This window comes from Protopterus annectens, chromosome 2.part2 (assembly GCF_019279795.1).
Source record: "Protopterus annectens isolate FY-2018-M chromosome 2.part2, PAN1.0, whole genome shotgun sequence".
NCBI classification, from domain to species: Eukaryota; Metazoa; Chordata; order Ceratodontiformes; family Protopteridae; genus Protopterus; species Protopterus annectens.
Genome location: NC_056730.1, coordinates 1,090,859,069 through 1,090,884,392, shown reverse-complemented (window position 1 = coordinate 1,090,884,392; position 25,324 = coordinate 1,090,859,069).

Genomic DNA, 25,324 nt, shown 5'->3' with positions numbered 1-25,324 from the left:
TGATTGGTTACTTTCACATTGGTAAGTAATGTTGTTTTTCAAGATCTTCCCTTAAAAAAGGCACTATGAAAGAGGCAAGAGCCTTTGCCAGCAGGCAAAAGCCTAGGGGTGCCAGGTGCAAACCATCTCTGGCAAAGCACCGAGGTTTGTCGACCATGGCTTCGTAGGCAGCTAGACTGGATCCCCTTGGAAAGAAACAGAAAACTAAGCCAGTTATTGAAATCACTCATTTTTTATTTATACTGTGGCATCATTCTAGGTGAGAGTAGTACGCTGCTCAAGGCTAGGGACATACCTGCTTGGGACACATATTCAGAGAGCTCGACCATGTCTCTCTTCATATAGTCCAGTGAGGTAAGTCTTGGGTCATTCACACCAACATGAGCTATGACAGAGTCATAATGGTACTTGTTGCTGAAAGACCTAAGTGCATGCATGATTTGGCGAATCCTGGCATCGGACAGGCAGCTGATCATGACTTTCTCCTTGTTCAACCTGGTGAGTGAGACATCTATGTGTCACACTATTGAGTCTCCAGTGACAAGAAAATGTAGTGTTTGAATAGTATGCTTTACAGGCTTGGTGGGTGAGAAACTGGTGTTGCTATGTGTCATGGGTGCTGTGGAGACTGTTAGCTGTAGCAGACTTGTGTTTTGGAGGTCTCTGGTGTTTTGGTAAGTTTTTTAAGAGAATGTCCATGTATGAGGATTTACTTGTTTGATATGTACTATGTGTTTGAGTAGTGGTATTATGTGAATATGTAGTGGTGGGTGAGTTGACAACTTTCTCCGTGTTACTGTTTTGAATGAGAGAGAGAGCATGGATTCTAGATTCTTGGTGTAAATACAGCTCTTGCACTCTGTACTAGACTGGGTTATTAGTAGAGGATTGTATGTGTACATGAGGCAGTTACTACACTGCCTCATAAGAGCTAAGTCAACAAGGTTGGTAGGAGAAACAAAGGTAGTCCAACTGTCCATAATACTAGGTTGAAAACTGTTGTCAATAGGGGTGGCTTTTCAGAAACGATCATGGAGGAGCTTGGTGAATGGCTATTTCTGCCTGGGTTTTAAGGAAAAATTTGTTGAATTTAACTGCTCGGCTTTGGCACACAATTGTGTGGCAGTGTGTGGTGCTGCGCAACATGCAAACAAGCAGAAACCTGCGCTGAGATGCTGGGCCTAAATAACAGAAGCTAAATCTTGAAAAAAACTCTAACAAAATTCAAAAGGACCAGTGAGGATGCTTATTCCAAGCCCTAGACCGGCCTCCCTTTACCAGTCAGGCGCCAGTCAAACACAGTTCTTTCACAAAATTGCAGTAGGCTCCTTCCAATCCAGGGTGGCTTGGAAAACATGCTCAGAACAAACACAACACTACAAACAGTTCCAAAAGCAGCAGGCATGGATCAGGACTATGCTACAGCTACTGGCTACCCTAGTTTCAGTGGGAAACACTTGAGAATATTTAAAACAGCAGAAAAATAGCAGTGAGACACTGAAAAAATGTTTAAAACAGCAGAAAATCAGCCAGGAGTCTCTAAAGAATGATTTAGACAGTTAACAGGTCAGTTATTTAAGTGCTGCTTGGTGGGAAAAACCAGAGCAGGCAGAAAAGATAGCTTTAAAACAGTGAAAAACACCAGTAAATACTTAACAAACAGTGGAAACAAGAAGAAAGCATGCTAAACAGTGAAAACAGCAGTACAAATTGATTTTACAGGCACAGTGTAGCAAGCAATTGTAGTACAACAATGTAGTTTAGTACACAGTAAATAAATACAGTATAAAAGTAGGTGGCAGGCAATAGAAAAGTTCAGTAAATAACATAAATAAGCAAAAAAAAAAAAAAAACAGGCAGCTTATGGTTTTTGGAAGCTCAGAAGCCTCTAATCATCTGGTATTTCAGCTCAGAGTTGTTGCTTGTAGCCCACCTAAGTTCCGCTCTATACAAACAAGCAGAAACCTGCTTGGATGGAGGGCCTAAATACCAGAAGCTAAAACTTGAAAAAAACCCTCTTAATTCAAAAGGACCAATGAGGATGTTTATTTCAAATAAACAGCACAAGGAGGCTATATTAATTATAGGTTTGCAGGTGGTTACTTGGTATACAGTCAAGGAGGCCAATGAGGAGCCTAGCCCAGTTTCCCAACTGCCCCAGAGTACTGACTGATTATGTAACTTGCTCAGAGTTACACAGTGGGAAAATGGAGGTTGAGGGAATCATACCCTGGATTACAGGAAACAACTCATTAACAGTTCATAGCCTTAATTCTTGGTGCTAACTGCAATATTATCACTTTAATGTGTCAATATTAAAGGATAACTGGAAAATAACATTCAGCAACATGATCCTCTTTGTTTGTCAAGATGTATGATACCTGGTAGTGAGAAGCTGTATTCAAAAATAAGTAAGGGAGCATTTCACTTTACACCCTGGAAGATATTTAGTGTACTGATCAGTGGGAGAGCAACATGGTTTTGATTTTTTGACAGAACTGTTCTGAGATACCTGAAAATATCAAACCATTAGCAATTATAATGAAGAGGAATATTTTACTTTATTTTACATCTCTGCAGATATGATTTGATGTTATGTTTAAAAGCAGCATACAGCCTCATGATTCAGAGGAACAGACATTATCCTGTGATACAACATAGTGAGTTCTAGGCAAGTATAAGGAAGAGGAATGTTACACTTTATTTTATCATCTGGTGCACCTTTTAGAAGCAGCATACAGTAATGCAATCTCGATTCTTGGACAAGTGCTATTTTGTGGTACCCGACAGGTGGGCAGGATAACATGACATGCAGAGAATGTATTAATGGGTCTACTTTGGAATCCTGAAATCTCACAAGCACAAAGACAAAAATCCCAAGATGACAATAGCGAAAATGAAAATACCAAACCTAGTAAGTTTACCCAGGGCAAGTAAAAATTTGCCGAACGTAGGGACTTATGCCCTTTCTTCACTGTAGTGAAATCTCGAAGTTGATATATGTAGTTGGGGCGGATGTAGTGGAGTAGCCCCCCACCTAGGTGGGTTTGGATAGTGCAGTGTGTTTCTGTTGTGTTGGGCAAGTGTTTACTTGCCCTGAGTAAACTTATACGGTACGGTATTTCAAGTTTTGCTATTGTAGTCTCAGGATTTTTGTCATGCTTGTGGGATTTTAGGATTTCAAAGTAGACCCGTATTAACTGAGGCACACTAATGGTCTTGAAAAAAAAGTTGATTATAGAGACACAACAGCAACATAGTATTGATTGTTTGACAGGGGAAGCAGTAAATCAAACAGCATATAAAAGCTGTAATAACGATACAGCACTAATGTGCTAGTAAAAAGATAATTCGTAAGCAGAATTCAGTAACATGGTCTCCTTTGTTTAACAACACAGAAGTGTAATTCTGTTTTTCTCAGTAGTGAGAAGTGCAGTCAAATATAGCCAAGAGGAATATTTTGTTTTGGTTTACAGAGGTGGAATGTTTCAAAGCCCCCGGGCTAATGGAAAATGCTGCCCAAACCGCAGAATCCTTTACAAATGCATTCTATGAGCATCTACAGGAATGCATGGATCGAGCCATCCCAAGTAAAACCAAGACTCACTTCTCCAAAAAGAGGAAACCAGTCTGGTGGACCCCGGCCATAAATAAGCTGTACAACAGAAGGAGCAAAATCCCAAAAAGGGAAGGCATCCCTGATCAGTAATAGCAAGAAACTACGATCCCTCATAAAATCATCCAAGGCCAGCTTCGAAAGAAAAATCGCCAAAGACTCTAAAGGTAATCACAAGGCCTTCTTTAGTTATGTCAAGAATCTAGGTGGCAACTCTCAGATCTGCTCTGAGCCGGTGCAAAATGGCAAAAAATACACTGAAACCACTGACATTGCCAACATCCTGGCTGACAGGTTCAGTGCAAACTTTACCCCCCCCTCACCCCCAAAAGGGCCCGTGTCCATCCCAGAAGAATGTAGACTCCCAGACATCACAGACACACAGGTGAAAACAGCCCTCTCCAAAGCCAAAAACACAGCATCAATGGGACCGGATGGTATCCCAGGCTGCATCTTACATGAGCTCCAAAAAGAACTAAACCCTCACGTAAATTCACTGTTCAAACTCAGCCTTACTACAGGATATGTACCCAAAGAATGGCGTACAGCAACAGTTATCCCACTCCACAAAGGTGGTGCCACAATGGATCCCGGGAACTATCACCCTATAAGCCTGACTAGCCTGGTCTGCAAGGCTATGGAGCGCATCATCATGGATCTCATAAACAAAGACATTGGGAACCTCCAGACACTGGACCCTACCCAATTCGGCTTTGTTAAAGGCAGATGTTGCCTCTTAAACCTAGAAGACTTCTTTGAAACAGTTACCAAGGCCATAGATGAGGGAAAGGTAGTTCACACAGCCTACCTAGACCTCGCAAAGGCCTTCGATACAATATCCCACTCTGGCATTATAGATAAGCTTACCAGCTTGAACATTAACCCTTATGTCACGAGATGGGTTGCAAACTGGCTCATGGATAGAACTCACATGGTCAGAGTTGCGGGTGCCATGTCCAACTCCAAACCGGTTACAAGTGGCATCCCACAGGGCTCAGTCCTGAGACCCCTCTTGTTCGGTATATACTTTTTGAGGTACAGGCAAGCATGGGAGGACTATGGCTGACCAAGTTCACAGATGATTGCAAACTGGGAGCCATAATCAACTCTCCGGCTGACACAGACATCCTCCAGAAGGGTCTTACGGAGACGAATACCTGGTGTCAGAACTATGGCCTCAAGCTAAATGCCAAAAAGTGCATAGTCATCCCCTTTGGGAAAAACAAAGTGCCCACGAACTACCACATAGGTGGTAATCCACTAAGTAAGGAAGATGTAATTAGGGATCTAGGGACTCAAGTAGATAGCAACCTCTCCTTTGATAATCACATTGCCAAAGTGGTTAGAAAAACCTTCTATATAGCCCACCTAATCACGAAAGGGTTCACATCTAGATCAAGAGAGGTCATTGTGCCCCTCTACTCATCGCTCATCAGGCCCATAATAGAGTACAATGCCCCATTTGGGATGTACCTTACCCAACACCTGCAACAGCTGGAAAGACCCCAGAAGTACCTCACCAAGAGGATCGTGGGCCTCAAACAGATGCCCTATGCAGCTCGACTGAAGAAACTCCAGCTTTACTCAGTTGCTTACCGCCTACTCAGAGGTGATCTCTGCCTGATGTACAAGGCCATGTCTAACCCGGGATTAATGGGCATGCTTCACCTCAAGAAAACCAAATCCCTTAGAGCTACACGTTCCAGGGATTTAAACCTCAGCACAACAATAAATAGGACATGCTAGAGGGATAGATTCATATCCCAGAGTCTTCCCTCGTTCTGGAATAGAATCCCAACCCATGTTAGGCAGAGCCCCTCACTGAACCTCTTCAAGAGAAATCTTAACGAGTGGATGGGAAATCGTAAATTTACTCCTGAGATCACTTCTATGGCCCTGCTGGACAGAGGCTCAGGAATCTAATCAAATCTAAAAGGGAGTCGAAAGCCAACACATTCTGGCTAGGCTTATAAATGCCCTAGGGCAGATAGCCTAGTACCTACCTATGGACATATTGACAGATATGATTTGATGCCCTGTTTAAAAGCAAAATATAAGCAAGATGAATATCTGACTTTATTTTACATGCTGTATTAGTGTATCATAGAACTAATACAGCCCACAGCTGTGCGGTGTGAGAATGAATGCCACTGTATTTTTGAACAAAAAGCTGTGCTGTGCTGTGCTGTTCTGTGCATGATAGAATGGATGTGGTTGGGGAATTTATTTTACCCACATAACTAACATCCAAACCAAAGTTTTTACTGAACGGTTTGTTTGTTTGTGTGTCATTTTTATCTTTTGGTTTGGATGTTAGTTGGAATGTGTTACAGGCACCTTAATCTTTATGGGCATTGACTGTGTTTAAAGACCCTGTATTTCTGAAGTATTGCCAAGCTATCCACTTGTGCTGATGAGGTCAGTAAAACGTCCAAAACAAGTATGTCCACAGCTAGTGGTGTTTGGCTTTACTTTTAACCATAAAGACTTAAAAATAATTAAAAAAAAATTTATGAACATTCAGAAGCCATGTAGTTGAAACAGTTGATGTCCTTAAGGGATCATTTGCATATATCCCATGGCCTCCACTACAGGATGTTTAAGGTATCACACAGTGAAAACTCTAGCTTGGCTGGGTTTTTCTTTGAGTTTTTACTGTATCATTTCACATGTTTGGAATCATTATTTTGGTGCCCTATATAATGAGGAGGCAACAGGCAGATACATGGTCTCGGCTCTTTGAGAATTGCTGTTCTGTACCCCACATAATTAATACAGCCTGCTGATGTTAAATAGTAGAACTAATACAGAATAGGAAATGAAATGAAACAGGTTTTACCAAGAGGGTATGTAACATTTTGTTTTGCAGTTTCCTGATCACAGGAATGCAATATACAGCATCATAAAATGATTGCATAAAAGGATTTATGCCTTTTGTAGCTCAGCTGGTAGAGCAGAGAACTGTAGAAATCTTCAGATGCATCCTTAGGTTGCTGGTTCAATTTCTGTTTGAAGGAGTTTGACGTTTAATCTTAAACTGAAACATAAGCTGTGTTCTATCAAATCATTCTTTTGGAAAATGAAGATTGTTCTTTTTAAAAGGATTGGGATAATGGTTAAGGTGTTTATCTCACAGTCACAACATACAGGGTTTGATTCTCGTCTTTAAAAGGGGAATTAGCTAACCTTAAAATGGTCCACAAGGGCAAATTGTCTAGTACTTAGCTATAAACCTATGGAACACATGGCATTCACCTGTTGAAAACAAAAAGGGACAGTGATTGTTGCTGCTGAAGTAAATTTTGGTTACTTAGGTTTTGGCTTCATGCTCCAGTATGTGTCTCTACATAAATTTTAATAGAAAAGCATTTCATATTGGTGACATGGTTTGAAGACTTATTCACTTGCATACCAGTTGATTTGATCTTTGCTGACTTGAAAACAGCTTTGCTTTACTGTGTCTGGTCTGTGTAACCAAGGTAACTTGTCAAGCTTACAAATGTTGTGCAAGTTAACACAAAAATAAAAGTAGGAAAACATGATGGATTACATTATTTATTTAAATTTGTTTACAGGGTAGTACACTGATCAATACTGAATAATTTCAGGGCTGCCTTGAGTTATTCATTTGATCTAAAGTCAAAATATCTAAAAGCTGTTGCTTGTCAAAATATCTCAAACTCTGAATATTGAAAACTTGGAATTTGTGTTTTTTTTTCATTATTAGATATTTTGAGTCCTAAATATTTTGGCAGATCCTCATATATATATTTATATGTGTATGTGCATATCAAACATATATATTAAATGGCCTGGCAGTTGGTATAGAAGTTAAAGCCGTGAGCTATAGTTCCAGTGGTCCTCAGCCATCCATCCATTGCTTAGTGGCTGCTCCTGAAAAGGGACTGTGTGTCCCATGGGCCCACCTAGTTAACCAATGGGTGTATATGTATATGTGTGTGTGTTTGTATATATATATATATATATATATATATATATATATATATATATTATAATGTGTGTGTGTGTATACACACATGTATATATTGTGTATATTGAAAAAGGAGAAATAAAAACAAAAGATTGAAAAAAATATAGTGGCATTTTGCTGAAAAAAAAAAATAAAAAAGTGCAATAATATCTCTACAGGAATCACCACCCCACATGACCAATCTGTGTATTTGCCATTCAGCTCACCAGTGCACTTGTTATACATAGTATGCATTCTTTCAAATTTTCTCAAGTGGAAACACACACACACTTTCAGGGTTTGTCACCTTCTTGGTAAATCAATTGAAAATTGGTTTATTGAATCAACATCACATGTCATAATGTATGTCTATAGTAGAGGATGGGATGTAAAAGGGCAGATAGGTTAGGCCACAGCAACACAGTAGTAATCAACACGCCAAGGACTGAAAAGGAGCAACAAAAAAAAAATCACAACATTTCACTCCCATTTTTATTTCAATTTTGTGGTTAAGAAGGTATGTGTATTTACACGTAATCAGCTGTGAAAACATAGTATCAGCATGCAAGCATATTCTACATAAGTCAGATTTACACTGGTATCACCAACAGTGTAATGCAAAGCACTACCACCACCAACACTGATAATTTATATAAATTTGACTAACACAAGTGAGGTGCATCTTCTGTCTCTAAAATGAATTATGCCACTGTATCCAGGCCAATAGTTGTTCCATTATACTTACTGATATGATGTGGTACTCTTTTAGTACAACACCAGTCATAGTATAGTTTGGACAAATGGACAGAGATTTTGATTATGTTTTGGTATTCCAGTTTGCAATATATCACACTGTTATCATTATTAGACCACTTAGTTGCATGAGACATAAGTATAGTGTGTGTTTTCTGTGTTCTCCTTAAATGCATTTTCCCCATTCCAGCCCAATTTGTGGTTACATTATTTATGTTGTGTTAATACATCCCTGTGTTCTCTGTGCCATTATTGTATGTATAACTCTGTATTGTACTGCCCTCACATCTTTAAGTTAAGTACAGCTATATGCAAAGTACTGTATTGATCAATGTATGTGCTCACCAGTAACATCTGTATGATGTTGATTATGTTCTCCTAGTAACACTAACCCTGGTGTACCTCCACTGCACATGTCCTTACTATAGATATTCTGACTTTGCATTGCATGTACCTTTTGTGTCCACAGGGTTTCCAACTTTTGATATATGGTCATTTCCACTGGTTTTACTCATATTATTCACCAATCCACAAATATCCTGCATGTGATATCAGTATTAAGCTATAGCACAGCTCATGGACTGATTAAAGCACTGGAAGCATATCTTTAAAAAAGGACAGATGTGAACTGTGTGACTTGTCACATTTCAATATATGCAGTATTATTGTATAGTTCTACAGCTGTGATAATTTGGGGGGAATGGGGTTAATATCCAGCAGTGCAGCAAAGTCACAGTCACACATGGGCACACACATAACTTGTCATTTCAGTTTTTTGTGCAGCATAGAAACTGTCAAAAGTGGACACATACATAACTGCCATGTCAGTTACTTAGTGCAACAAAATCAGTGTCACATGTGGACACAGACATAACTGCCATTGCAGTTGCTTAATGCATTTCTCTGCATGCATATTTATGTGTTTATGTTTAAATTATGTGATGGAAGTCTCATAATGTTGTGCTTCACATGCTCTAGTCTTGTGTATGAGATAACAAGTCTGTACTATGTCAAACAAGAATCAACTGAATAGTGATAGTACCACAAAGCTAATGGTTTAGCACAGAGGATTAAAGTTACAAGCTACTAATGGGCTTTATCCTATAGTCCTGGGCTTGAATCCCTCTATCTCCATTTGCCTACTGTGTGACTCTGAGGAAGTAACTTAACTAGACAGTTCTCCTGCCAAAGCTGGATCTTAGTCAAATGGGACCATAAGCAGGGTAATGGTTTAGGCCACCCCAACAGCCATTCAGTGTCCTGTTACTGGCTATCTCTTTCAACTTACAATAAGATTGTTCAAATCTATCAATGAGCACACTGTTTTCTTCTTTACTTTTACAGTGATTAGACATTTGCATTTAATTTAAAACTTTTATTTCAGATTTCATAGCACAAACACTGATAGCCATTTGCTAAACAGTATAGTCTCACAATGAAAACACACTTAGCATGAGCAACATTAAACTTTTCTGCCCTTGAAATTCACATTCATTGAAACTTTTTTGAAACCCACATTAATGGAAAATGCATCTGGTCAGTGGTGGATTTAGTGCACCTTTGGGCTGTTTTCAAACCACATTTTAGGACTGTGCATAATGCATATGTTTCTTTGATTCATCTTCCTGTTTTAAATTACATTCCTTGTTAAATACAACATCATGTGTTAGATTTAGATTTGTTTTTAAATTTGTAGTTTTGAACATTTTTCCCGAAACAGTGAAACAAAATGTATGAAATATTACTAATGCAGAGGTTGCTGCTGGCAAACAACTTTGCATTTCAGTGTTTCATCTATAAATGCAGTGTTTGCTGCCCTTGAAGAATAAATTGTCAGTGTTATGTTAAAAAACTGGTATGTTGGTGATATGCAATAAGAAATGGCTTGCAAACTGACAACAGGCTCATAGTTACTAGGCATCTCATCCAAAGGACAGCACATACAGGAGTGAAGAACCCCCCCCCCCCTTTGGAACCCAGAACCTTCTGCACCAAAAGCAAGTGTGCTACTTGTTGTAATACTGATACTGACTATGAATAACACAATTATGAAACTTTATGACTGACATTGACAGACTGTGTACTGTATATCTATAAACATATATCATTTAAGTAGACCTGGCAGTTAGTGTGGAGGCTTAAGGCACTTGCCTACCAATAATTAAGGATCAGGGTTTGACTCTGTGCAAAGTCACTTCACTAGACATTACCCCAAACATTTTGGGTATTACACACACACACACACACATATATATGTGTACACCTGTAAATACAATCTTCTGTGCACTTGAGGAACTGCTCCACTCTACTTGCAAATCTCACGTGGACACTATTATTCTAATGAATGCTGGCTGGCTGTGTTTTGACACATCTCCTGTGTGTATATTCTCTTAATGCTAATGTTTCTGGGGCTGTCTATTTGTCTGCAGCCAATCTCCCATGTGGACATGTGTGTGAGTTTGCATTAGGAGGTTGTTCTAATGCTAGGGTTTCTGGGCTGTGCTTTTACAGAAGGGATTTTTTTATGGGGCTGCATTTACTGAAGGGATTATTTCTGGAAGAGACTATTTTTTTTATAAGTGGCTCCCCCCAGCCAGCTAGGGGCCCTACACAACAACCTAGGTCTCTTAGTGTTGGATCGGATCTGGCTACAGGGCCTGTACTAAAAAAAGCCTTAGGCTTATAACTTAGTTGGACAACCCCATTAACACACACACACACACACACAAAATAAAAAGGATAAATCAGATATCAGGAAATAAATGAATGTGTAAACTAAATCAGAACACAGAACTAAAGCTTGCACCATTGTTTATCTGCTTTGTTGGATTTACTGAAAGTGTGAAGAAATACATTCTCATTTTGCTGTTGTTAACTCAATATTATATGAAATGATCAGCAGGTAAGGCTACACAGTTGTGAAGTGGCTAGTATTGGTGCCTCATAGCACTTGGTTCCCCAGTTGGATTGCCAACTAGTATCCATTTTTTTGTCGAATTTGTATGTCTACTTTGCATATGCATAGGTTTTTGGTAGGGTCTTCAGTTTTATTCTGCAACCCAAATACATGTTGATGAGTGAACTGGTGAACCTCTAAACTGTGTGTGTGTCTACTGTGATCGACTAATGTCCAATCCATTAATGGTTTTCTGCCCTTATGCCTAATTAACTCTGGACAAACTTTGACTCCCTTGAAGCTGTGAATAGGATAAAGTTAAGCATCACAAAATTTATGAATAAATTAAAGCTCAGCCATGTGTATGCAATGAGTACACACTCCCTAGACCTGGATCTGCCTTAGTATAACAAGTCAATGTAAATGAAAGTAAGGCTTTAAGGAAATGATATGCAAGGCAATGAGTAAGCTCTAACTCCAGTATTATTAGCTGCATAAACACAAATGGCTATCCAAGTAAAAATGTGTAATTTCAGTTAATAGGGCATGGTCAATTTAAGTTGTGATCACTTTGCAAATGTGAGTCTGCATGAAAATAATCAGATAAACTCAAAATCCAAAAGTAAACAAACAGTAAAAGAAAAGAAAACAAAGTGCTTCATAATTCATTCTGCCCATTGAAGAGGATAAGTACTGTGTACATGGTGAACTGTAATGGCATTAGACCTTATCTGTAGTTCCAGGGGATGAAGAGCATTATTGAAGTCTTGCTGCTTGTCAGCCAGTCTGTTCTAAGTCATTGTATAGCAGAAGAACATGGCTTAACCCTTACAGCTCACAGGCATCACTTCCACTAGCAGGAGTGGTTTGAACTCTGTACCATTTGTCGTGCCAGTCAAGATCTGATGAGACTGTAACATTTAGGGTCTTGGATATATTTTGATGACCACTCTGCTTTGTAAACTGCACACTACACATCTCTTCTTCCTGTTTCTAATCAAATCTTCAGGGGATGGAGGGAATCTGAATAGCCTTGTTGGCTGCTCCCCCACTTTACTATATTCTCAAGTATACTACTATGGTAGGCGAGACAGCAGCACCTGTCATCTGAAAATCACTGCATTCCTATCCCATCTGAGATTATACCATTCAGTTCTTGTGTCCTCTGACAATGACTTTGAAAGATATGCATTACTAACTCTTGCTTATGAAAGAACGTGTTCACATTACTGTGTCCATGTTATTTCTGCTAAGTTTTGGGTGAAATTCACAAAACTGGGTGAGTGGTATTTTGGAACTTGCTCCCAAGCTTCTTCCCAAAGCTGCCTGCCCATAGAGGAACCTGTCAACTGTCCAGATTTTTGTAGAATGTCCAGATTTTTTGCTTCATATTTTTGGTGTGTTCCAAATAAAATTTGTGTTTTTTTTTCTGGAAAATCACTGAAGATTGAAGCCATTAAATAATAAATAATGATAGCCATTTGAGTTTCAGACTTCATATCCTTCAGAAAATACATAACAGCACAAAACCTGTTATTCTAGCAACTATCTAAGTTTATAGGAAAATGTTTAAAATCTGTCCCTATTTTTGGGCATTTGCCCCATATTATTTTTAGCTTTGTCCAGACTTCTTGTCCTAAGAGGTTGGGAGGTATGGGTATGGCTGAGTAGGCTACAAATGGATAGAAATTAGAATTTAGCGAAGGACATCAATGTGGTAAAAGGTACTGTTACTTCAGGTGCTGTTCTTGAACAAAATCACTACACAGACGATTACAGCAAGCTTTGTATATTCTGGTGCATGTGCGATATAGCATATCAAGGCTAGAGAAACTGTACAATATGGAGGTTAGGTGTCTATGTGGGGAGGTACTCCATTTACTAAAATACTGACTATGCTGCAGGGGAGATAGTGAAGTTGGTAACTGATTTTGGTCCTGTAATTTGAGAAGAGAGATCAGTCTATGTTCTGCCATTGGTAGGGAGTTGCTTGTAGAATCAGATTGCCATATCTGTGATGAAATAGGAAGGCAGATTGGTGATGATGTGGTTAGGCTGCTAAGAATACACAGGGTACAGTAGCAAGGAAGAGTGGGAAAGAGATGGGAGCTCTCTTTCTTAACAGCCTGAATCAGGGTAGTCTGGCTGTAGAGGTTCATAGGGGTACACAAAGAACTCCATTCACTACAGAACTATGTATTCAGGAGATGGGTCCCCAGTCACTGACAAGATGGAAGGGACTAAGCAGAGTACTTTGATAACTGCTAAGTTCAGGAAAGATGCGGGTGGGCTCTAATCTCTGCCAAAATGGGGAGGGAATGAGGTCAATTTTATTTGCTGCTAGTGTATATGTGAGGTGGAGAATGTCCCAGTTGATGTCAGACTAAGAAAACCTATGTTGGGAACTACAGTCACCACAGAATGGGTGAAGGTTCAGATGAGGACTGTGTTTAGCAGATTGTGTTTGGATTGCTAATAGAATGTATGGTGATATGCAATGGAATCTGTCCTTTGGTAGAATGGGTGATGGTGGCAGGGAACTATAGTTTCTAATAAACTGGAGAGTGCAGTAGATGGATTGTGTTTAATCTGAGCAAAGAGAGGATATCAGTGCCACAGAGAGTTAATTGCAGTGGGGGTTGCCACATTGAGGAGAATGTCTTGGTGCTGTTTTTTCCCCCCTGGTATGCACTATTGATAGTAGAATAGACATGCTGCTGACAGGTTTTGTGTCTAAGATTTGCAAACCACTACCACTGCATGTATTTAAATGGTACTTTGCATAACCTTAGTGTTGTAGTAACAGTGATCTGATTAGGGTAGGATGCAGAGGCTACATGAGTCAGGATTAAGGTTACCACCTGTCCCTCTTTGGGCAATTGTATTCTGCAAAAAAAACTAAAAAATGGCAAATGTTCTGAGATTTTATGACAAAAAATATTTCTGAAATGTTCTTTAATAGTTACATAAACAGTTATTTTGTATCTGAAACACTAAATATTATATGAAATAGCATAAGCAACTCAAATGCTGCAAGAATAAGCTTTTCTTTGGGCAAAAGAGTGAAGTTCTGTATTTCGCACTGGCTGTGGGTATATTTTGTCTTGCAAAATCTCATGTTTCTACAAAAAATGTCCCACTTTGGGTATATGAAAAGGTGTCCACTCTAGTCAGGATTGTTCATCATTTGGATTATGCCAGGTGCGCAAAATGCAAGTGGTCTGTAGCAGGTGTAAACTCTTCATGAATTTCAGTTCATATGATTAAAGAGCAATCAGGGACAGAAGGGTGTCAGGTCATAATAGTGAGTCCTGCAGGAAAGTTAACTATTTGTTGAATGCATTCAAAATGAGGGTCAGTACACTTCCAATCTGCTCGCACACCTACAGTAGTGTAGTTAGGAAATATAAATTAAATGCAGGCCATCAACAAAAACTTACTTAGTACTTAAAACAATGCCACTGCTGCTGTAGAACACTTTAATAACATATCTTACAGACCTTAAATAATCTAGCACCAGTACATAATAAGAGAGTAAAGTCCAACCCTGCACCATGGCTGACAAAACATGATAAAAAAGGATAAATCCTGGAAAAATTGGTATAAGAGTAGAACTCAGAATGTTGCAAAATTCCATGTCAAAGCAGAATAACCAAACATACTATACCAGCCTACAAGACAAACGTAAAAACAACCAAAAACTTTTGTGGTCATTACTAAACTACTAAACCCTGGCAAGACCACCACTCCCTCACCAAAAACAAACAGTACAACAGACTCTATCCTCACACAGTTTAATTCCCACTTTATACAATCAATATTCTCTCTCTTAGACACTAATACATATGCCCCCGTCTCTACCCCTTCCAATCAAAACCACCCACTGCTCTTCACTTTTAGTCCAGTACCTACCTCACTCATAATGAAGCTTCTCATTAAACTAAAAACTACTTTTGTAGCTGTAGACCAACATCCATGAGACAGCCAAAAATGGTCGCAGAAATGATAGCCTTCTCTGTGTCCATACTAATTAATAGGTCCATAGCAGAAAGATACATCCCATCACTGTGGAAGAAATCTGACATCATACCACTACACAAAGTCGGCATGTACAGGGTTTAATAACTACAGACCAATAGCGATTCTCTCCCTCCTCTCCAAAATATTATAAACATGCATCCATATGCAGCTGATGCAATACCTAGCCTAATAACCTGCTCTCAGAAACACATGACTTTAAGCCCCAGCACAGGACCACTACTACATTTTTCCAATATAATAACCCAATGGTCTGCTTGTGTCCACCAAGTTCTTGTCAAAGGCATTTGATGCTGTTTTGTACCAGCAGCTGCTCATTTGACTCTCCTCAGTAGGACTTTCACAATACTCCTTGTTGTGGTTTCTTAGTTACCTATCTAGAAGGCAACAAACCTACTCATCCTTTCAACCTATTACTACAGGTGTCTCTCAGGTCTCTATCCTGGGTCCTCTCCTATTTAATGTATTTATTAATGACCTCCTATGTCTTCACTCACAATGCTAGTTTGGTTCAGTATGCCGATGACTCAACACTAATATGTATGGCCTCAACAATAAATAGGCTCCAAGATATTACCAAAAAATACTTTTCCTCTATAGAAACCTGGCTCAAAGAACAAAGTATCAAACCTACTTAACTCCAAGAAAACTAATTTAATGCTTTTTACCTCAGTAAGTTGCAAACATCAAAAGCAATCTTTTACCATAAGGTAAGCAAATAATAGTGCCATTGAAACTGTAACTTGCAGTAATCTTCTAGGCAATATAATAGATGACAGTCTCAAATATGACCAGCATGTACTGCACACCATTAACTCTACACACCAGAAACTAGGCTCCTTTTATAAGATCAATGGATTCCTTACAGATACTGCAAGAAAAAACTCTAGCCACCACCTTGTTATTGCCGACTCTCCTATATGCCACTTCTATCCTAACAAACTTAAACAATAAAGAAAGAAACTTGCCTCCTCCTACAATAAAATAGCTAAATTTTACACCAATTTCCCTCATAGGACTCACCATTGTCATAGCTTAAAGCAATTAAACTGCCTTGAACTACACAACTACCTAACATTTTCACAACTAACTGTAGCACACAGACTCATTCATCATCCAGAAAAATGCCCTGAACTACAAAGCTTACTATTGCCCTACTGTCCAGCAAGGGACCAATGATGTAGTAACAAAACTGTTACTACTTACAGATAAGTCAAATGTTGTAGGAGACTCTTTACTCACAATACGTTGCTAAACACTGGAATAGTACCCCGCACAAATAAAACTCTCAGACAAGCTCGATAGTTTTAAACCACTGCTTAAACATCTCAACCAGTCCTGATCCTGCACATGCTCATCACAAGGTTAAGACTTTGTGCTCACCATACAATACTCTTCAAATACTCTCCTTAAAAAGAATACTTTCAACCTTTCATTGGAATGACAAAACACTTTTTATATATAACTGCTGCCTGAACAATCCACTAAGTTATATGTGGGCTTTCTCTTTAATAACTTCCACATCTGTAAAATCTTGGAATGTATACATGTAACTACTGTTTGCTATAAATGTAAATAGAAATGTAACTGGTCTTTTTATCTGGAACTTGGTACAAAGCAATGTAAGCAGATGGAGCGTTTCTCCCTTGGCCTCCACTGAAAATGGGTAGTACCCAGTTGGACTTTCCTGGTAGACAAATGCAAAGATAAATAAATAAATAAAAAAGGACACACTTCTTTTGCAATGGATAAGTAATTATCCAACCAGTAGTGAACTCACAAGCACTCCTATCTAAATAAAAGAAAAATATAATCAAGGAGCCTGTTTTCTGTTAATCATTCACAGAATGTTTGTACTTCAGTAAATGTTCCCTAACTACTGTTTGAACATAATCATCCAACCAAAGCAGAAAACTTAAAGTAATCAGTTTCTAAAAGTCAAACATAAAATGAGTTTTTTCCCCTGTGAAGCCTATGCAGTCATTTTATACAGTGTGAATACCACGAACTGCTATAGAGTAATCTGCTTTGATCTGCTGTGTGCAGAAGATTCTGCTTATTCGCGTCTACCAGTGGGGACTGTGCGAAGCTGGTGCCATTCATCTAGCAGTCAAGGATATGGATTTCTTATTAATTCAAATTTACTTTGGAAGCAAGTCTGCTTTTTATATGTTGCACATCTCTATCCCTTCTATGCTCTGCAACAACTTTATCAGAGGCTGAGTGCATGCCCTAAGTACTCCCAGGTATTTTGTCATCCTTTAATTCTCTAGGATTGTTAATTAGCTTTTATATCATCTAGAACAGACTACTACTGGATTTCTGCCTCATCTGATGATCTATATCCAAGCACTGGGAATAACACAGAAATCTATATACTGACTGAAGACAGGCACCACTTGGGCCCCCTAGTCTACTAATTTCCCCTACCTTTAATTAAGCTGCAGATCCTATTTGTGGTAAAAAGAATATGGAAGGCTTCCCTGTTTTGTTAGATTATTGTGCCCATCCCCAGGAAGGTGCTTCTGCCATTAATAATATTGACAGTTCCAGTTCCCGTCAAAAAGAAACAGAAAACTAAACATGTATCTGCTCCTACTCAAATTTCCTTAGACAGGAGTAGTTTACTGGGTCTGGCTTAGGGTTTAATTCAAGCTATTGATACTAGTTTCTGGTAAAAGGAAGAGGGATATCTCCTTCCATGAAGAGCTTCAAGAATCTGAATCTGGACTTACACACTTATGGCTATTGATTCTGATGGAGTCTGATAATTGGTGAGATGAAAGTGCTTAATCTATGTTCATGAATAAATTTTATATATTTGGTCATGGAGCTGCATTTTTCTTTCTACCCTCTCTGAGCATTTTAGTGCTGTCATTCATTAAGCTTTCTAAGGTCAGAGCAGAGCTGAAAGTTGAAAACAGTTTACACAGGTTTACTCTGGGTCCACTGAGGCGTTAGATTCTCCCCTGATGTTTGTAGAAATAGGATATGTAAGAAGAGGCACATAGACTCCCCTACTGAGTCTCTCACATCCAACACTGACTTGGGTGATTAAGAGGGTTGTCCCCAGACCATTCAGAAGACACCATGTTTGTTGACATCCTAGAATTGATGAGGCAGTGAGATCTTGGCCTACAAACCCAAGATCTCAGAATGAGGAGGTTTTATTTGAGGCCTATTGCTTTGTACCATCTAACTCTGGGTGTTTCCTCCTGCTGGTCAAATTTATCAGACATTCAGCAGGAGAGCATTGCAGGAACCTGATTCCTCAGAAACTACTCCAAGAAAGCTAAATAAAGATCTGAAGTAGGGACTTCATTTGTCAGCAACCTTTGGGTCTTGGATCCGACTTCGGATCCGAGCCGGCAACTTATTTTACAGCTTATGGATCCGAGCTCCTAGCTCCTCCCCTTACCCATAATCCCCTTCCAACCCTGATTGACCTCAGATCTAGTTTGCTGCTCTTAGAAGAGATAGCTGGATTTCAGAGCTCCTGGCGACTTTCAGATAAGTCTTGAGAAAAACCCAGTTAATACAGAAAATCTTTGATTTCTTAAATAGTGTGTGTGTTTAGGATTCCCTTTTGTTAATTTTATTCATTTTTAGTGTATTTCCTCCCCTCGCTGGTTCATAGAGTGTGTGTGTGTTGCTTGTGTTTTTGGGGCGTGGTGTGTTTGTGTAGTTTTTTTCTTTCTAATGTTGGAGGCCCCAAAACCCATTTTTTCTAAGTGCACCGAGTGTGGCCATAAGCTTTCACTGGCGGATGGCCACACTCGGTGTGTTCGGTGCCTTGGAGTTGAACACCTGTCCTCAGGGTGTTCCATTTGCGCAGCATTCAACTCCAGGGCACTGAAAGAGCGGAGGTTGAAGTTGGTTCTGGCGGGACTTTTGCCCCCGGATCCAGCTTCGGCCTCCGGTACTCCCGTGGCTCCTCCTCAGCCATTGGAGGTAGCCACTCCTGCCCCCCTTCCCCCGGCCGGGACTCAAACTCCCACTAAGACGCCGAAGGAAAGGGAGGCCAGGAGGGAGAAAAGGAGGGAGAAGCACCACAAGCGGCGGGCCGAGGCCTCCGCTTCGGCCCCCCCAGCTAAGCGGGCTTCTCCCTCCATGGCTTCCAGGTCCTCTCCTCCTCGGATCCAATCCCCTTGCTTTTCCCTGGGACCCGAGGAGGAGGAGACCTGATCTCCGTCGAGGTCATCGAGGCAGCATTCCCGGCATGCCTCGTTGGCCTCGTCGAGATCTACTTATAGTCTTTCTGATGCAGACTTGGACCGGATGATGAGAAGGTTCATCCAGGCCCAGCTGCAGATGGGAGTGCTCTTGCCTCCCCCCTCCTTCAGGGGGGAGCTCAACACCTTTTTTTGCCCCGATAGCTCCTTCTCTGACCCGCTTCCTGGGTTCGGAGCGCTCGGAGCCGGGCAGCATTGGAGCCGGGGGTAGGTCGGCGCCGACAGTACTGGGTACTTCGGATCTGATCCTGCCCTCGAGTCTGTCGGGCCGAGCTTCGGATCTGAGGGATTCAGTGTGCCTTCGGCTCCGTCCAGGTCGGAGCACATGGATCCGGTGGCCTCGGCGCTGGTTCCAATCCCTTCATTGGATCCGAGTGGGACCCGGCTTTCGGATTCCAGGGAGAGAGGCTCCCCCTCGGCCTTCGATGTAGTGGAGAGGGCTCTGTTGAGAGCATCCGGACCCCCGGTCCTTGCATCGGCTCCACCCTGCACTCCCTCTCTGCTGGGCCAGGCTTCCATCACCCAGCCACAGGGACAGCCTGCTTCGATGTCCCAGGTTGTTCCACTGGAACAGGCTATTGCTGGTGAGACCTCCTCGGACAGTCCCCCTGAGGAAGTGCCACGCAAGCATAAGTGTAAGAGGAGACACGTGGACTCCCCCGAGTCCTTAACAGAGGACACGGACTTGGATGAAGGGGAAGGCTCCCCAAGGTCACCCCCCGAGGATGTCTCCTTTGGAGACATCATGGAAATGCTCTGGATCAGGGGGGGGGGGTGGTCTGCCCCCAAGGCTTCCTCTGACGAGTCCGTGTTCCTGGAGGCATTCAAAGCAGGCTCGTCTACCTCTTGGGGGTCCCCTCTGGCCGACGCCCTGGTGGACCTTATCACCACCAGGGCGTGGAAGAAGCTGGACACTGTGGAGCCAATCCCCAAATGCCCGGATAGAATCTTGAGTCCCCCTGCAGACCGGTCCCATTGGAGCAAGGGTCCCCCCATAGATGCCATGTTGATGGTGGCAGCCACAAAGAGGGAATTAGCTCAGGAGAGCCGATCAGTCCATCCACCGAGCAAGGAGTCCCGCTCGATGGATCGCCTCGGGAAGCAGAAATTTAGTTCAGCGACCTTCTCAGTAAGGTCCCTGAACTACATGGCACATGTCATCAGGATGCAGCGAGATCTTATCAAAGAATACGATGCTTCCCCCCCAGAGTCCATGTTGGCAGAGGACAAGCAGTTGTACTCCACTCGTATGGCCACTCTAAGATCTGTTACAAATACCTCTATGCGGCTTTTGTCCCATGCCACAGAGGGAGCCGCTAAAGCCAGTGGAGCAGGTCTAGTCATGAGACGTCAGGCCTGGCTCCGACATTGTGACTTCGCGGAGCCCTTCAAGGCGTCCTTTGCGAATGCCCCCTTTGATGGTTCTGCCTTGTTTGGCAATACCGTTCGCGAGACACTTGTCCAGAGCGAAAAGGACGGGAAGACGTTGTCTGCTGTCGGAGTCCGCGTCTCTGCTCCCCAGAGGTCCTTCTCCAAGAACCAAAAGGGACAGAAGAAGATGTGGTTCCGGAAATCGCAACATTCCCATCCTGCTCCAGACAACCAGTCCTTCCGTGGCAGAGGAGGACAGGGAGGACGCCGCCCTAGAGGCAGAGGGGCCCCGAGAAATTTTGGGTCCAGAGATACCTTCTCTGATTGGCCCATGCAGCAGCCCTGAGGGGTTGCCCGACTGCTCCACTCTGGAGGCAGTCGGGGGGCGCTTCTCGAAGCAACTGGCGACTTGGGAGTCCATTACGTCAGATCGCTGGGTGCTTCGTATCATATCCAGAGGTTACAAAATTCCACTGCACCATGTCCCCAGACTCAAAAACCTCCCCGATGTACCACCTGATCAGAGGGAGGCGGCAGCTGCAGAAATTCAGCAGCTGCTAGGAAAAAAGAGCCATCCAGCTAGTCCCCCCAGATCAACTCAGATTAGGGTTTTACTCCAGGTTCTTTCTGGTGCCAAAAAAGACAGGGGACTTGACACCGATTCTCGACCTTTCACTCTTGAACCTGTCAGTAACCAAAGAAAAATTTCGGATGGTCACCCTTCAATCCATTCTCCCACTCTTGCAGGAGAGCGACTGGATGTGCTCAATAGACCTCAAGGATGCATACTACCACATTTTAATGGACAGACGATCCTGGAGGTTTCTCCGCTTCCGGCTGGGAGCCAGTCACTATCAGTTCAGGGTCCTTCCCTTTGGTCTCACCACAACCCCCAGGGTGTTTACCAAAGTGTTAGCAGTGATAGCGGCCCACCTGAGACTCCAGGGAATGCAGGTCTTCCTGTACCTGGACGACTGGCTCCTGTCCGCCCCAACAAGGCATCTACTCTGCGCAGCCAGAAATCACCTTCTCCGGCTAGCTCCCCATCTAGGCATTACGATCAACCTGGACAAATCCTCCCTTGCTCCAACACAAGTGATAGATTTCATGTGGCCAAAATAGATACGAGAAGTCTGCGAGCGTTCCTGACTTCGGAGCGACTTCAAAACCTGAAACTTCATATGCGGGCCATCTTCCAATTAAAAGCCCCACCGGCAGAATTGGTCCTGAGGGCTCTAGGCACCATGGCAGCAGCAATAACTCTTCTTACATACGCTCATCTGAATATGAGGGTGCTACAGTGGACCCTTCTAGTCCAATGGTCCTTTCAGTTTCTCCCCCTCAGCCATCCTATCTCACTCAGCAGGGCTTGCAGGAGGGTCCTCTTATGGTGGCTCCAGTCCCCGGACCTTCATACGGGACGACCCTTCTGCATGCCGCCTCCCCTCGCCACGGTGACCACGGACGCCTCTCGCCTCGGGTGGGGGGGCATTGCTCAGGCAGAATGGTCCAAGGCATGTGGAATGACACAGAGACCTCCTTGCATATCAACGTTCTGGAGATGAGGGCGGTGCTGTGGCATTGCAAGAACTTCAGAACCTTCTCCCCGTAGGAACTGTTGCGATACAGATGGACAACATGTCGGTTGTCTGGTACATCAACAAACAGGGGGGAACCAGGTCCTACCCTCTCTGTCGAGAGGCCATGAGGGTGTGGGAATGGGCGATCACCAACCGCTTCCTTATCGCAATGCACATCCGGGATGGTCCAACATTCTGGTGGACAAGCCCAGCCACACTATTCTTTCCCCTTATGAGTGGTCTCTCAATTCCCAGGTAGCAAAGTGGATTTTTGCCGAATGGGGGCAACCCTGCTGCGATCTTTTTGCCACTCCCTCAAACATGAAATGCTCCAGCTTCTTCGCTCTGATTCCCCCCCTTGGGGAAGCCCCGAGAGACGCTCTAGTGCATGCTTGGCCTCCCGGTCTACTTTATGCCTATCCTCCTCTACTCCTGATGCTGAAACTAATACAGAATGCCTCTCGATTGGGGAGCAGAATGATCCTCATTGCCCCATTCTGGCCTCGTCAAACTTGGTTCCCTTGCCTGTGGTCTCATCTGGTGAATCCTCCCTGGATTCTGGATCCCATTCCGGAACTAATATCCCATCCCTCAGGCCTACCGACCCCGAATCTGGACAACCTGAAGCTGACAGCTTGGCTGCTCCAGTTCCACTCTTAGTCAGGACTCCCGGCATCTCCTTACCAGTTAAAGCCATCTTGGTGGCAGCACATAAACCTTCCACTAGAAAAGTCTATCACAGTAAATGGAAGCGTTTTTCCATCTGGGCAGAACACCATAACATAGATCCCTTCACGGCTTCGTTGCCATCCGTCTTGGATTTCCTCACCGGACTTTTTCAACAGGGAGCTAGCTGTTCTACGGTCAAGGTTCAATTAGCAGCCATCTCTCATTACCATGTGGGACACGAGTCAGGTCCCTGGATGACTGCGAAATTATGTAAAACGTTCCTCAACGGTACCTTCCTGCTCAGGCCTCCTGTCAAGGAAGCTGTACCCCCTTGGGATCTATCATTAGTCCTTCAAGGCTCGACGCCCCTCCCTCTGAACCAGCTGTCTCAGCCGAACTTAAATATCTTTCCTGGAAAACGGCGTTCCTTGTCGCCATCACTTCAGCGAAAAGAGTTTCCGAACTTCAGGCCCTTTGTGCAAAACCTCCCTACTTGACTTTTCATCAGGATAGAGTGTACCTCAGGGCCAATCCCTCCTTTCTTCCTAAGGTGGCCTCAGAAACCAATATCAATCAGTCCATTAACCTGCCAGTTTTCTTCCCTAAGTACCAGAATAAAGGAGAATACAAGCTGCATTCCTTAGACATGCACACTCAACTGCGCTTCTACATTCATAGGACTGCTGGTCACAGACAATCAGATCAGTTGTTCGTTTCCTTTGCCAAATTCAATCTGGGTAAAGCTATTTCTAAGGTCACCTTATCACGATGGATTTCACAGTGTATTCTTCTGGCCTATGAAACTTCGGGGAGGCCCGCACCTCAGGGAGTACGGGCGCACTCTACTCGCTCCATATCTACTTCTACTGCCTTTAGATCTAGAGTATCTTTGGATGATATTTGCTCTGCAGCCACTTGGGCCTCATCTCATACCTTTATCAACCATTATAAGCTGGACGTTATTTCCAGAGGAAGAGCATCCTTTGGCTCCGCAGTGCTCCGGAACATCCTTCCATGATGGCCTTCCAAGATTCAGGTAGCTGACAAATGAAGTCCCTACTTCAGATTAAGAAGTTATGTACTCACCATAACGTTCCATCTGAATAGGTGACTTCATTTGTCTGCAACCATCCCCCCTCCTTCCCCCTGGCCTTCAGAAGTCAATTCTTGTATGTCCTTTCTTGGTCCCTTTTGGGACACTTTGGTCTGAATTTTGGTATAAGGGCAAACTTGATCTGAGGTCAGTCAGGGTTGGCAGGGGATTATGGGTAAGGGGAGGAGCTAGGAGCTCAGAGCTCGGATCCATAAGCTGTAAAATAAGTTGCCGGCTCGGATCTGAAGTCTGATCCAAGACCCAAAGGTTGCAGACAAATGAAGTCACCTACTCAGATGGAACGTTATGGTGAGTACATAACTTCTTATTCTTCACCCCATCCCCAAGATCAGACAACAGTTGTCTAAGGAACCTCTGGTGGAGTCCTTGATCATAGCAGCAGCTACGAAGTGAGGGTTGCCTGACAATACAACTGCTGTCCATCCACCCAATAAGGAGTGTAGTGTGACGATAGAATGAGTAAGGATGCATACGCCTCAGGCACCTTTGTCCCAAGGGCATTGAATTATACTACATACACGAACAGCTTCCAAAGGGATTTAATGGAATAAGCTTTGGACTCTTTGTAAAGGCCATACATGCCAGAGTCTAAGAAACAGATACTGCAGTGAGGACAGTATTGAACATCATCAACCTCTTCATGCAGTTTCTACATAATGCTGCTGATAGAGCAGCTAAGGCAGCAGGCAAAGGTATTGCAATGACATGCCTTACCTGGTCCATCTTTTTTACTTTGTCAGCCATTTTAAAGCATTCTTCACAAATGCTTCATATGATGGTACTTCTTTATTTTGTTAAGCTGTGACAGAGAAACTGTTGAGGTGTGAGCAGGAGGGTAAGATTATCTGCCATAGGAGTCTAATTTGAGACCCTCTCAAAGATGTTATAACAGGAATTAGAAGGGATCACACAGTGGTGACCATGGCAGAGGCAGCTCCATCAATAGACACTAACCCACAGGTCATGAAGGTCTGCAAAATCAGGGATTCCAAGGGCTCTTTTCATTCAAATAATTTTAATGTCCTTGAAGGCTTGCCTGACTATTCCCCTTTGGTGGCAATCAGGGAATGTTTATCTTTCCACCT